Here is a 13519-nt window from a genome sequence, read left to right as displayed (position 1 = left end):
CAATTATGTCTTAATTATCTTATATAACTTGTGAAGAAAGCACAACAGATAAATTATCTTGCTTATTTTATGTGATGATTACAAGAAAGTATTCCTGCATAGAAAGAATAAAGTTGAAAAACAAAGCTTTAGTGGAATGGCATTAAATGTTAATTGCTCTTAAAATATGATCATTCTAGAATACCTAAATATTAATTTAATTATCAAGGGAACTTTTCTCAGGGCCATAGTAATAACCAAATTAGTGTTTACTACCAAAATACTTATCACGAAGTATGAAATAAAGAATTTGGCCTTGCCCAGAGAGAGAACTAGCCTTTCCCCTCAGCGTCTGGGGGATATCTAGGTCATATCTGATAAGTGTCTTCTTTGTAGGGTGTGACCCGGTCAGACTGGATTTTAGGGTAGGGCCACTTGTGTCAGGGTAGGCTCTGACCACTCCAGAAAGATCAACCATGTGACTTAGGGTGGGGATTTTGTGTTATGCATTCAGTTGACCTGGAGACTGAGTAAAACCGTGTGGGCAAGCAATCAATCATGTCTTAAGCACAGTCCTGGTTAAAAACTCTGAACACCAAAGCTTAGGTGAGCTTTCCTGGTTGGCAATACCCAATATATACCACACGTCAATGCTAGGAGGGTAATGTCTTGTCACTCAATGGGAGGAGGACAATGTGGGCTTTAAGTTTAGAATCCTTGCAGACTATATATCTCTCTGGCTAATGTTAACATGTATTCTTTCCCTACAACAAATCATAACCATGAACATAATAATTTTTAGCAAGTCCTGTGAGTCCTTCGAGCAAATTACCAAACTTGAGGGTGGTTGTGGGAATCGCCTAAACTTGCAGTGGTTTCAGAAGTGAAGGTGGTCTTGTGGAGGACTGTGTCCTCCAACTTCGATTCTTAACTCATTTGGGAATGAGTTGATGAACTTATGCCCAAATTCATTCTTTTAAAAAGTCATTGTTCATGTCTTAGAGGAACTTATAACCTAGGTAAGATGAGAAGCATTTGAGGAACAGGCAATATGTACTCATATACAAGGTGTCAGGCATAGTCACGCTACTGAGAAGGGACAGATTGGAGGGAGGAATGCATTTGACAAGGCTTTAGGAAAGAAATGTGGTGGGGTTTTTTTGTTTGTTTGTTTGTTTGTTTTGGCTTAAGTTAATAAAAGGATCTGGGGAAAAAAAAGAAAAGAAAATATAGGGTCTGGACTGATTGTGAGAATAAAAGAAACTAATTCTACAGAGAAACCAGTAAAAATGAAAGCAGAAAGGTAGGGGAAAGCACAAAAGAATAGTAGGCAGTTTGAGACAGAAGATTGAAGCAGGTGTTGTGGTTGACTCCCCAGCAGCCCCAACAGTCCCATATTATGATTAATCTAAGTCATGTGGGGTAATTCCAATCCCCTTTCTCAGTGACTAGTTTAGGAAAGGGTGTGTTAACCAATTCTAGCCAATGTGGCACAAAGGAAAGTATTTGGGGCCTTCTAAAAAGCAGGCACATGGCTGGGTGTGGTGGCTCATACCTGTAATCCCAGCACTTTGGGAAACTGAGACAGAATTGCTTGAGATCAGGAGTTCAAGACCAACCCAGTCAACATAGCGAGATCCTATCTCTATCATATATTTAAAAGAGTAAATAAATAAATAATAAAAAGCAGGCATAGGAAGACGTCTATCTTCTCCTTCTGGCTATTATTATGTGTGGATGTGTCACCTGGAACCATCTTACTACTGAGCTGAGGCTGAAGTCAATTCATGGAGGGGACGCCATGGTTAGAAGGCTACACAGAAGCAAAGCTAGACCCCTGTGGTTTGCATTAAGAATCTAAAGTACCCTAGAATTGTCTTTTAGTTACATTTAATATACATTTCCTTATTGTTTAACCATCTGAGACTGATAATCTGTTACTTGTAGCTAACAGTATATGGCAGGCAGAATGCCCTTTCCCAAAAAATTATCCAAGCCCTAATGTCTATAAATTGTAATCATGTTAGGTTACATGGCTAAAGTGATTCTGCAGCTACAATAAAGTTTGCAGATCTCAAAATGGAAAGATTATCTTGGATTATCTGGGTGAGTTTAATCTAATTAGATGAATTCTTGAAGGAAGAGAACTTTCTCTGGCTGGAGTGAAAGACATGAGGCAGAAAGGGAAGTTGGAGCAATAAGACAAATTGACCTGATTCCTGGCTTTAAAGATGAAGGTAGCCAGCTGGGTGCCATGGCTCATGCCTGTAATCCCAGCATTTTGGGAGGCCGAGGCAGGCGGGTCACCTGAGGTCAGGAGTTCAAGACCAGCCTGGCCAACATGGTGAAACCCCATCTCTACTAAATGTATAAAAATTAGCCGGGCATGGTGGTGCGCATGTCTGTAATCCCAGCTACCCAGGAGGCTGAGGCAGGAGAATCACTGGAACCCGGGAGGCGGAGGCTGCAGTGAGCCAAGATCAAGTCACAGAACTCCAGCCTCCAGCCTGGGTGACAGAGCCAGGCTCTCAAAACAAAGCAAAACAAAACAAAACAAAACACGATGAAGGGAGCCATGAGCCAAGCAATATGGGCAGCCCCTAGACATCGAGAACAAACCCTGACTAACAGTCAGCAAAAAACCAGGGACCACAGTCGCACTCTCTGAGGAAGAAATTTCCTGAGTAGTTTGAATTATCTCCATTCTTTAACCCTAACCCATATTTCCTCTTGCCTTTCTACTGATCTTTAATAACATGGCAATAGAGCCTATGGAATGTCATTTTAAAAAAGAAGAAGAGGAAGAAGAACAACAACAAAGATTGTGACCATTCCTTGAATGAATACAAAGTTCCAGTAAAGTTGAGTGTGCTTCTGACTCACTGAGTAATAATGCACTCACCCTTCCCCCAGCCCTCCACCCCCAGTGTTAAATGTTTTCAGAGTTAGGTGACTAATTCATCCTCTTCTCACAGCAGCTTCTGTAAAACCAAATTCTTGTTTGTTCCAAACTACCACATGAGTTTCTTAAAAGAAAAGTCATAGTTGTAAGGTTATAGTTTTCTCATTCGTAAAATTACACTAAGTGACTCGGTTCTTGTAGGAGACAGAGGAGGGGAAGAGAAAGGCTTAAAAGAAGGCATTCATTCCCAATAGCACATTCTGCCATGTTGCTATTTGTATCAGTCCCCTCAAGTTTCCAAATGTTTCTGTTTTCACACAACTATCTATTGTTGGGTGTAAGGCTTTTATATGAACCATGCTGTGTTCAACAAGCATATTCTTGCTTGCTATCAACCTCTCCCAACACACACACACAATTAACTCCCTGCTTTGGTTCTCTCTCAGCCCAGGGAATATTTATCCAGTCAGCAAAAACCAAGGTTACTCCCCCAAAAGCATATTGCAATACCTAACAATTTACCAATATTGTTTGTTTGTTTTTGAGGGAAGAGGTTGCTCCCATTTATGAAATACATTACCATATGTAGGTCACTGTATTAGGTATTTTGTTAGCATTAATTCATTAAATCAAAAGGGAAAGTCAGTTGGAGGCTACCAACAAATGCAGCAACAACAACAACAAACCAAGCTGCAAATGATCTGAATTTGTATGTGCCAGCCATTCTGCTTCAAGAGTGGAATGAAATCACTAGATCAGCCCTTGTGGCTCATTCTTGGATATACATTCCCCATTGAGAATTCTACAGAAGCTACTGATACTACCCCAGGAGAAAGGCTCATCGTCATAAAATTGTGTGTGTAATGGCAAGAGTCTGGCAGGCTCCTTGACTCCAGCGGAATATGGACCCCCGATGAGGAGTCCTGCACTGGAGCAATGGTCTCAAAACTCCTTTGCTAATAAATCCTTTCTGAAACAAAAACGTATTCCCAAATTTATGGGTATTTACTTACAAATTATATACGTGTACTGTTCTAATGTGTATATACAAAAACTCAAAAATTAGAATCACGAAAACATTAGATAAAAACAAATATTAAAAGGTCAGCTATTTTCCCACTCCCAGTGAATGGTTTTACACATGCCCTACATCAGGGACCCCAAGCCCCGGGCGGCAGCAGACTCATACTGATCTTCAGCCTGCTGGGAACCCGGCCACACAGCAGGAGGTGAGCAGGTGAGCGGGCATTCCCGCCTGAGCTCCGCCTCCTCAGATCAGCTGTGGCGTTAGATTCTCATTGGCGCACGAACTCTATTGTGACCCCCACATGCGAGGGATCTAGGTTGCACACTCCTTATGTGACTCTAATGCCTGATGATCTGAGGTGGAATAGTTTCATCTCAGAACCATCAACCCATCCCACCCTGGTCTCTGGAAAAATTGTCTTCCATGAAACCAGTCCCTGGTGCCAAAAAGGTTGGGGACTCTTGCCCCAGGGCCTATGGTCCCGTTGCATCTTGCTGCCAGACTTCTCAGAACATCAAGTTCATGAGGCAAAAAGATGAAAGTACTACAAATAAAACCCTAACCGTCAGATAAAAATAATTTTTAACATTCTGTGATTAAGAAGCTTTACCTATTCTCACCTCTTTTATAAGATAAATAATCCTAGTAAAGATTTCTCAGCGGGCGGGGGGTTACTGGAAAAGCTTTGACTAGTCACCCATAAAAGGACCAGATTTCCTTGGAAGAATCACTCAGCTTTCAGTCCACAGTCATACTGTACTTGTTAAACCAAACTGTGTTGCTTTTTGTCAGCTTAAGACCTGAGTGGAGAATAGCATTGGAAGGTTGCATGGCGTTCTAGAAACAGAAAACCTCTACATTCAAATTTCCCTCTCTGAATCTTATTGGCTAGGATAAGTCATTTAACTTATCTGGGTCTTAGATTCCTTAACTTATAAATATAGAAAAGAAGAGTATGTACATATTACATGGCTTACATGTAGATTAAAATTCAAAGATAACATTAATGGAGGTGAAAGTGTTCCATAAATTATAAAATGCTATATAAATGTGAGGAAATAAAAAACTTTTTGTTTTCCCATCATTAAAAGTCAAATAATTGAAAAAAGTAACTGTTTTCACATAATATTTGTATGTGCCCTTATAGAGAAAACCAGCATGCAAATTAAAATTTCAAAGCCTACTCCAGATCCTTCGAGGCATGCATTTTGACGGCCTGCTGCTCCAAGTCCAAATCCCACAGCTACTGCTAGCTAACTGGGTTTTAACTGACTGGTGTTCCCTGCCCGACCTGTGAACTTTGGGACCCCACCCCTCAGCTTGATGTCCCCTGTGCCCGAGAAACATAATCCAGAGATGTCCTTCATGGATTAAGTCATTGAAGATGACTTACACAAACAGTTTTAAAGCTTCAAAATTTATTGCTGTACATATTCTCATAGCATTTACTATGGAAATACTAATAGTGCAAATACTTATTTTGGACTTCATAGCATTTGAGAAATCACAAAGCTTGTTTATATCTTTGCAATTATTTATGAAGCTCTATATTATTTTAAAAATCCAAACAATTGATCCTATATTCAAAGAGATTGTATAACACTCTCTAGATCTCCTTTTTAGACAAAAAAAACAAAAACAAAAACAAAAAAAAACCCTGGAAGCCACCAAGGGCATTTCTTTCCTTTATAATACATACAGCTTCTAACACTTTTTCAATTGCATGACTCTTGTTCATTCACAGATTCATTCAACAAATATTTAATGACAAGCTATTATGTGCCAGGCACTGGGCTAGGCTCTGGGAACATTAGGATGAAAAAGCACAATCTCTGCTTTTACGGTGCTTACAGTCTAATAGTAGAAACAGACATGCAAAAAAAAAAATTACAATACAATACAATAAAGTGCTTCCATGGAGGTATTTACAAAGTGCAGTGGGAATTGGGAAGGAGGGAAAGAACATCTGCCTGGAGAAATCAGGGACAACTTCACAGAGGAGGTAGCCATTGAGCTGAGACTTCACCAATGATTAGGAATTCACCATGTAGATGGGCAGGCAAAGCGTGTTTCAGGCAAAGGGAACAACAGGTACAAAGACACGGAGGCCCAAGGGGCACTTCAAAGAAGCACGTAAAGAGGTTTTTCTTGAGCTGAAGGTGCAATGAGGATAGTGGCAGGATGAGGCCAGACAGAGAAGTAGGGATCAGATCATGAAGAGCCTTTTGACCATTATTCCATTTATTCAGCAGTTACTGAGTGTTTACTAGGTGCCAGTCACTCAGCTAAGCGCTGGGGCTGTAACGGGAAATCAGACAAACACATCCTTGCTCTCAGGGAGCTTACATTCTAGTAGAGAAATAGACAAAAAGCCAACAAATAAATAAAATACAGATTTAGAAAATATCTACAAGGGAAATAAACAAGGTGCTGAGGCAGAATACAGTGTCACAGGGATAGGCGGTAGTTAGGGTTATTAGCAAATGCCTCTTGGAAAGGATGTAAAACTCACACCTGCAGGGATAGGAACAATAGTGTGCTCCAATGTGAGCACCCACTATGTGCCAGGCACTGTGCTACACACTTTAGAAACAGTCCATCTCACTGAATCCTCACAACAACTCTATGAGGTAGGTATTATTATTCCTATTTCACTGAGGAGGGACAGGCTCAAAGAGATTAAATAACCTGACAAGTCATACAAATGGCAAAATCAGGATTCAGACACAGGTTCTCCTAATTTCAAAGTGCATGCTCTTAAAAATCACTCTAAACGGCATACAAAGATAAGTGAGGGAAATAATACGGTCACATTTGCCTGTTCTGATGATCTTTCTGATGACTATATGGAGTGAAAAAAAGGGGGATGGACAGAGGGAAGGGGAAGAAAGTGGACAGATGAGCAAAAAAGGAAGCCACTGAAAGTCAAGGGGACAGGAAAGGCAGTTCATATGAAGGCAGTGGTCGTGGGGATGGAGGAGATGTGGGGTGCAGTCCGTAGTTCTAATAGGATTGATGAGAAGTCAGAAGCAAGGGAAAGGGGAGCATTGTGCTCACTCCTGGGCTTCTGCCTTGGGCAGCTGGAGAAGATGGCTTGCTTTTACCAGAGTGAGGGAATGGAAGAGGGTGTAGGTTTGTGGGGACCAGGTGATGAAGTTTTGAACATGTTGTCTTGTGGGTATACTGGGAACACCCTGGACTTACGGCATGGTCCCCAAGGGACACCATATAATGGCTTTCATACCTCGTTCTCCACCTGAGTGAAGTATATAAGCAAAAAAACCAAAAAAACACACAAAGTTTTATATGTGTATACATTGTGTTTTTGCTTTTACAAGCTGTTTAGAAAAGCACATATATCTTGGCTGGATTGGTTTGTAAGAAGAATATATGATCACCAAGCTGAAGTTACCCCAACCCTGATCACAAATGAAGAATCATGGACTCAGGGGAGGAAGAGAAAAGCCCTTGGACATCCATTCTCACTAGTCACACTAGCTTTTAAAAAGAAATCACTATGATCCTCACCCCTACCCCAGTTGGGACAGTCTGATGGGGCCAGGGCAGGCACCCTCTACCAGTTGGCCTCCAGGGTGTACAAGTTTCTCTGCTCATCCACCAGCAGGACTGCTTTAAGGAAACTAATGGCCCTAGGGTCCAGGGATCAAAGTTGAGTGTAAATCAGGAACTCCAAGAAGTGTTTATGTAGTTTGGCATAAAGGTCCAGGAAAAACAGCAGCCCAAACCTAGCCAGTCATATTGCTTTGACTATTCCCCTCTTCTTCCCTGCCTTGGGAACTGGAGGTAGTGATAATAAAATGTACAGGTGACACTCATGTGGAATTGGTCACACCCTTGACTGCGTAATTTAGGGTCTAATTTTAAAAGAACTCAAGAGTTAAGAAATAAACACATCCTTCCTATAGAATGATTTTACTTTTGCTCTATCTCTCAAAATTTGTTTTAATTTGCTTATAACTACTCCCTCCCTTCCTCGGTATCAGATTAAGTATGTTTTGATTTTAGGACTCGTTTAATAATGTAATGCTAGTTTTCACAATTAAATATCAATAAATTCAAGTGGTATGAAAGTTACACTCACGAGTTTCAACAGAAAAAAGAATGTTAATATTTTGGAGGCCAGGCCAGGTACAGGTAATGGTTTGTAAAGTATTGCAAACCCTTTCATTAAGCAACTCTGCCTAGAAGCTGCCTCTCACTGTAGCCAAGAGTCTGACCTGCACCTGTTAACTCAGTAAGCTACTGGACGTTAGAGAGTGCCAAACATTCTTTTTTTTTTTAATGTCTTTATTTGGAAGTTAAATATAGATAAAAGATTGCATGGATGTCGCTTCAACAAGGATAAACTATGCTGTTTTTAAAAAACAATAAACATGGACGCCTTCTAGTAACACCTGAAGGGTACTTGTGTATCTGACTCATGTCCAAGGGAAGAAAAGGCCTTATTCTTACAGAACTATCAAAAGTCCAAGTCACAGGCAAGGAAAAAAAAATTACACATGCTAGATGATATTTAGCAGAAATTCTTAGAAATTCTGGTGAAAGCACGATTCTCACAATGTCCAGAGGCAACAGTTCATACTGCAAATGTATGCGCTATCTTCCTCCAACTCCATGTCAAACCTAAGGCCCAGGGATCAGAGATGAATGTAAATCAGAGGAAGGCTAACGAGGGGTTCTTTATTGTGTGTGCTCTTCAACAGAAAGAATTCCAATCAGTCTGTGAATATAATCATTTATTTGTCTTTACAGTGATGATGGAAGAATGTACAGGTGTCCCCTTTCAATAAAGTATAAAAATATGTTTATATACAGTGAAGTCACAATAATCTTTAACTGGGAAATTTATTTAGAATTCCTGATCTGTTCTTATTAAAACTGTGGGGGAAACAAATATCTTATGTAAGTGCTACATTTCCAGTAGATTGCACCTGGCATCAAAAGCTCAGCTTCATCTTAGGGTCCTGCTTGATATTACAAAAGACTAATTTTAAGTCCTAGGACTCAAAATAAACATGATTTTTTGAATAATAGATATATACATCAAAAATACATCTAAAAAGGCATTGGTTAGTGCTATTAAAAAGCTCTATGTGCTCGGGTACATTTTTTTCTTACAGGCAAAAGCCAGTGGAAACATTTTTGTTCAATTTCTAGGAATTTTCTCTTGGGGAAAGTCGGTCGAAAGTTACCTGTAAAAAAAAAAAAAGAACAAACTTAAGTAATCCCGTGATTTATCAGGTGAGAGGTCAGCAATACTCAAAAAAGAATTAGAGACTGAATTCCACATAGAACCATGTTTTTACAGCCTTGATGAACATTTAGTTACAGCACTTCATAAATAAAAAGTGCTCAACATATCCCCTCATTGTTTCATTTTATTTTGATGATAACCTTTATTATCCTGTTAATTTTCCAAAGAAATCATATGTATTCTTCTATATGTTTATGCAAATATTTTCTAACTACAATTATCTACATCAGAATAAAAAGAGAATTCAAAGGGCATACGAATGAAAGAGCAGAATAGATACAGAACAATCCAAATATATTTTGAGAAAATGTAGAAAAATTTCTACTCAAGATACTTTATTTTACTTCACAATTTCTTTCACATGAGAGCATTTACAGATGACAGGCATGTGCCGAGTCTTCCTATTGTTTAACCTGGATGAAATGGCACTGTGCAACTGCAAATTGAACTATTTATGTATTTGATATCCTATCTCATGTATAGCTAAATATATTCACACCTTTGTTTTTATAGTCATCTTCTTACAATCACTTCTAAAATGTTTGTCTAATATCCTGGCATTTCTCTATGATTGTAAAATTTAAGTAACACAGTAAATTGCAACCTGCTATTTAACTAACCAAATAAATAAGTGAATAAACATCCACCTTACTAATAAGGAGGATTAGAAAGAGGTGAGGCATGATGAGGCCGGCCGACCTGAAGGGACCTTGGTTATCACTTATGAGCCCGTGAAGATGGCCTTGTCCCACCCTTTACTCAACTAAGTCCTACCTTACCACAGGTTACCATGGACAGCTGATTAAGTCATGTGGTTGTCCTTTAGTTTCTTAAAACTTTTAGGTATATATGGTGTTATTTGAGTAAGGTAAATGTAATTTTCATAATTAAGAAGTACATCTAAATCCTTTCCAATCTACAAGTCTAATGGCTTAGTCTAATAATGCCATCCTCAAGTTTAGAAGATTGCATACATAATTTGAATCTCTCCCTACCTAACATGCCAAAATAATGGCTACTTTTAAAGACCTGATTAAAATTCTAATCATTCAATATTAGTTTGTTATTACTATTATCCACATTTGTGCAAGGCAATGAGCAGTTGCCAACTTCTATATAAGTATAGTGCCAGTGCCTACAACACAGGCTTGCTCAGGAATAGCCTTGATGCCAACCTGCAAAGTAATCCGTAAAGGAAGCAAAAGTTGGCTGGTGGTTCACGCTGTAATCCCAGCACTTTGGGAGGCTGAGACGGGCAGATCACCTGAGGTCAGGAGTTCAAGACCAGCCTGCACAACATGGCAAAAACCGTCTCTAGTAAAAATGCAAAAAATTAGCCTGGTGTGGTGTCAGGCACCTGTAATTCTAGCTACTCGGGAGGCTGAGGCAGGAGAATTGCTTGAACCCGGGAGGCAGAGGTTGCAGTAAGCTGAGATTGCACCCCTGCACTCCAGCCTGGATGACAAGAGCAAAATTCCATCTCGAAAATAATAAGAATTTTTAAAAAAGGAAGCAGAAGTCTAGTAAAACCTCAATTAGGTGACCCTTGATTATCTGAAATAATTTCATGAGAAAAGTCTGGAAAAAAACAAAAAAGCCCTGACAGAACAGAAGGGCTTTCTAAGAGTCCATTCTGAAGCAACAGTGCAGAAGCTGGATTAGGTGAGATCCAGATCCCTCTGTGCTCCAGAGACAGCATAGCTGAAGCCGTGGACAGCAGAAACACACTTCAGACCTCCCTCTGAAAGACTTCCAGCATTTTAAGTACACTCATCAAAGCCCATAAATACATCCTTGCCAGTTTGGAAAACAAAATCCAAGTATCAACACAGCATCTTCATGTCTTCAATAAGAAAAGAGAAAAAGAGCTAAAATAGCACTGAACTGGATTGAAATGTTTTTTTTTTTTTTGAGATGGAGTCGCGCTCTGTCGCCCAGGCTGGAGTGCAGTGGCGCGATCTTGGCTCAAGCAACCTCCGCCTCCCAGGTTCAAGAGATTCTCCTGCCTCAGCCTCCCAAGTAGTTGGGATTACAGGTGCCCATCACCATGCCTGGATAATTTTTGTATTTTTAGTAGAGACAGGGTTTCATCATGTTGGCCAGGCTGGTCTCAAACTCCTGACCTCAGGACATCCACCCGCTTCAGCCTTCCAAAGTGCTGGGATTATAGGCGTGAGCCACCACACCCAGCCTGAAATGATTCTGTATGGTCAGGAAACTGTGATCCAGAAGTGCTGCCATGGATGGACATGTAAATGTAAGACATTATATGTACTATTGGATTTTGGTCTTGCTGTGGCATGAACCACTCCTCGATTAAGATAAAGGCACTCATGGAAGGGGAAAATTGTGTTAACAATTAAACTCACCCTCCGTGCAATCCCTACCCTTAGCCTGTTCCCCTACCAAACAGAGTTCCCTCTCACCCAGCTCAAGTGATGGCTCAAGTGAAAACCCTGAGGCATCCTCACCACTCTCTCACCCTCACTTCCAGGCAGTCACCTGGTCACGTGATTCTTTCTCCAGCTACATCTCAGATGTACCCGTCTCTTCTCCCAACCCATTGGCATGTCAACATCCTCCTAAAGCCACCATCATCTCTTGTGAGACTACTGCAGCAACACCCAATTGGTCTCCTTGCTTCCAAGCTTTCCCTACTCCAATTCTTGTATTCATGTAGCAGCCATAAGGCTCTTGCAAAGAAGCAAATCTGATCATGCTACTGACTCTTCAGTGATTCCTACTAATTTTCATAATCAATCTCAAGCAGTCATCAATCTCTCTAACAACCCACAGGTCCTAGGTGACTAGGTTCACCGCCCACACATTCCCCCCGCCCCTCCCCAGACGTACTACATTCCAACCACATGGATAATTTCTTCATTCCTTAAAGAAATCAAGTTTCTCCTTGCTGTTCCTTCTAATGAGAACACTTTTACCCAAACCTCCCCTGGCTCATTCCTATGTATCTTTCAGGCTCAACATAAATGTCACTTTCGCAGAGAGGCTTTGTTGACCCTTGACATCACATTAGCACCCCCATCTCTCCCTCTGTTTTGGCTTCAAAGGAAACAATAAATAATTGGTTTTGGGTTGGCAAAAAGGAAGACATGGCCTGCCAAAATAAAGCAGGATGGAAGCCAGGAAGCAAGACGCAACAGAAAGCCTTGGAGATCTGCATGTGCTCCTCTGAAGACAAGTATGCCCACGGCACAGAGCAATGAGCCTGGAATGTGAGTTTGAGATAAGATCAAAATGTGCATTTTTGTTGTTGTTTTTTGAGTCAGAGTCTTACTCCATCACCCAGGCTGGAATGTAGTGGCACAATCTCGGCTCACTGCAACCTCTGCCTCCCAGGTTCAAGCAATTCTCGTGTCTCAGCCTCTCCAGTAGCTACAATTACAAAATTCCAGCTATCCTACCACGCCCAGCTAATTTTTATATTTTTAGTAGAGACAAGGTTTCACCATGTTGGCCAGGCTGGTCCCAAACTCCTGACCTCAAGTGATCTGCCTGCTTTGGCATCCCAAAGTGCTGAAATTACAGGCATGAGTCACCAAAACCAGCCTAAAATTGTGTATTTTTTAAGGTAAAGTATTTATTATGCTTTTCAGTGTCCTTCTTGTTCTCCCCACATCAAATCTGTGCTAGGGAGAACCTAAGAAAAATAAAGAGATTTTGCTACTTTGCCACCATAACTTTAAAGAGAAGCAATATGCCCCACAGGCTACTGTGATGGAGATGACAGTCACCTTCCTCTCCTGGGGCCGTTCCTCCCTACCTGACAAAGTCCTTTTCTTCTGCTGCTGCTCTTCTCTAATGACACCTTAGAGGTTTTCCACCCGGTTTTAATAAAGGAGACTAGATCCCTTGCAAGTGACTGCAGGGGTGTGAATGTCCTCCCAGAATGGGAACAAAAGGATGCAATAACTTATATGGTCCTTCAATCCAGAGAGAAGAACCAAACAACAGCACATGCCTAACCCAAGCAGAGGAGTAGCTTTTTCATTCACTGCGGAGGAAGCTAAAGGGAAAATAACAAGAAAATATAACAACACCATTTTTTTTTTTTCCTGAGATGGAGTTTCACTCTGTCACCCAGGTTGGAGAACAGTGGCACAATTTTGGCTCACTGCAACTTCTGCCTCCCAGGCTCAAGTGATCCTCCCACCTCAGCCTTCTGAGTAGCTGGGACCACACGCATACAACACCACACCCAATTAATTTTTTGTATTTTTAGTAGAGATGGGGTTTTGCCATGTTGCTCAAGCTGGTCTTGAACTACTGAGCTCAAATGATCGCCCGCCTCAGCCACCCAAAGTGCTGGGATTACAGG

The 13519-nt window shown here is 40.8% G+C and overlaps 1 protein-coding gene across 1 annotated transcript in view; it reads right to left on the bottom strand.

Annotated features, from left to right (window-relative positions):
• Positions 1-8650: 8650 nt before the first annotated feature.
• MBD2 (methyl-CpG binding domain protein 2) overlaps positions 8651-13519 on the bottom strand; it is a 70683-nt gene continuing 65814 nt past the window's right edge. The window contains exon 7 of the mRNA XM_050767888.1: positions 8651-9121. The gene's annotated coding sequence lies outside the window, so the exon portion shown is untranslated. The remainder of the gene's footprint in view (positions 9122-13519) is intronic.

This window comes from Macaca thibetana, chromosome 18 (genome assembly GCF_024542745.1).
Source record: "Macaca thibetana thibetana isolate TM-01 chromosome 18, ASM2454274v1, whole genome shotgun sequence".
Classification (NCBI taxonomy): domain Eukaryota; kingdom Metazoa; phylum Chordata; class Mammalia; order Primates; family Cercopithecidae; genus Macaca; species Macaca thibetana.
The sequence above is the reverse complement of the archived record's forward strand: the minus strand, read 5'-3'. Positions and strand labels throughout refer to the sequence as shown.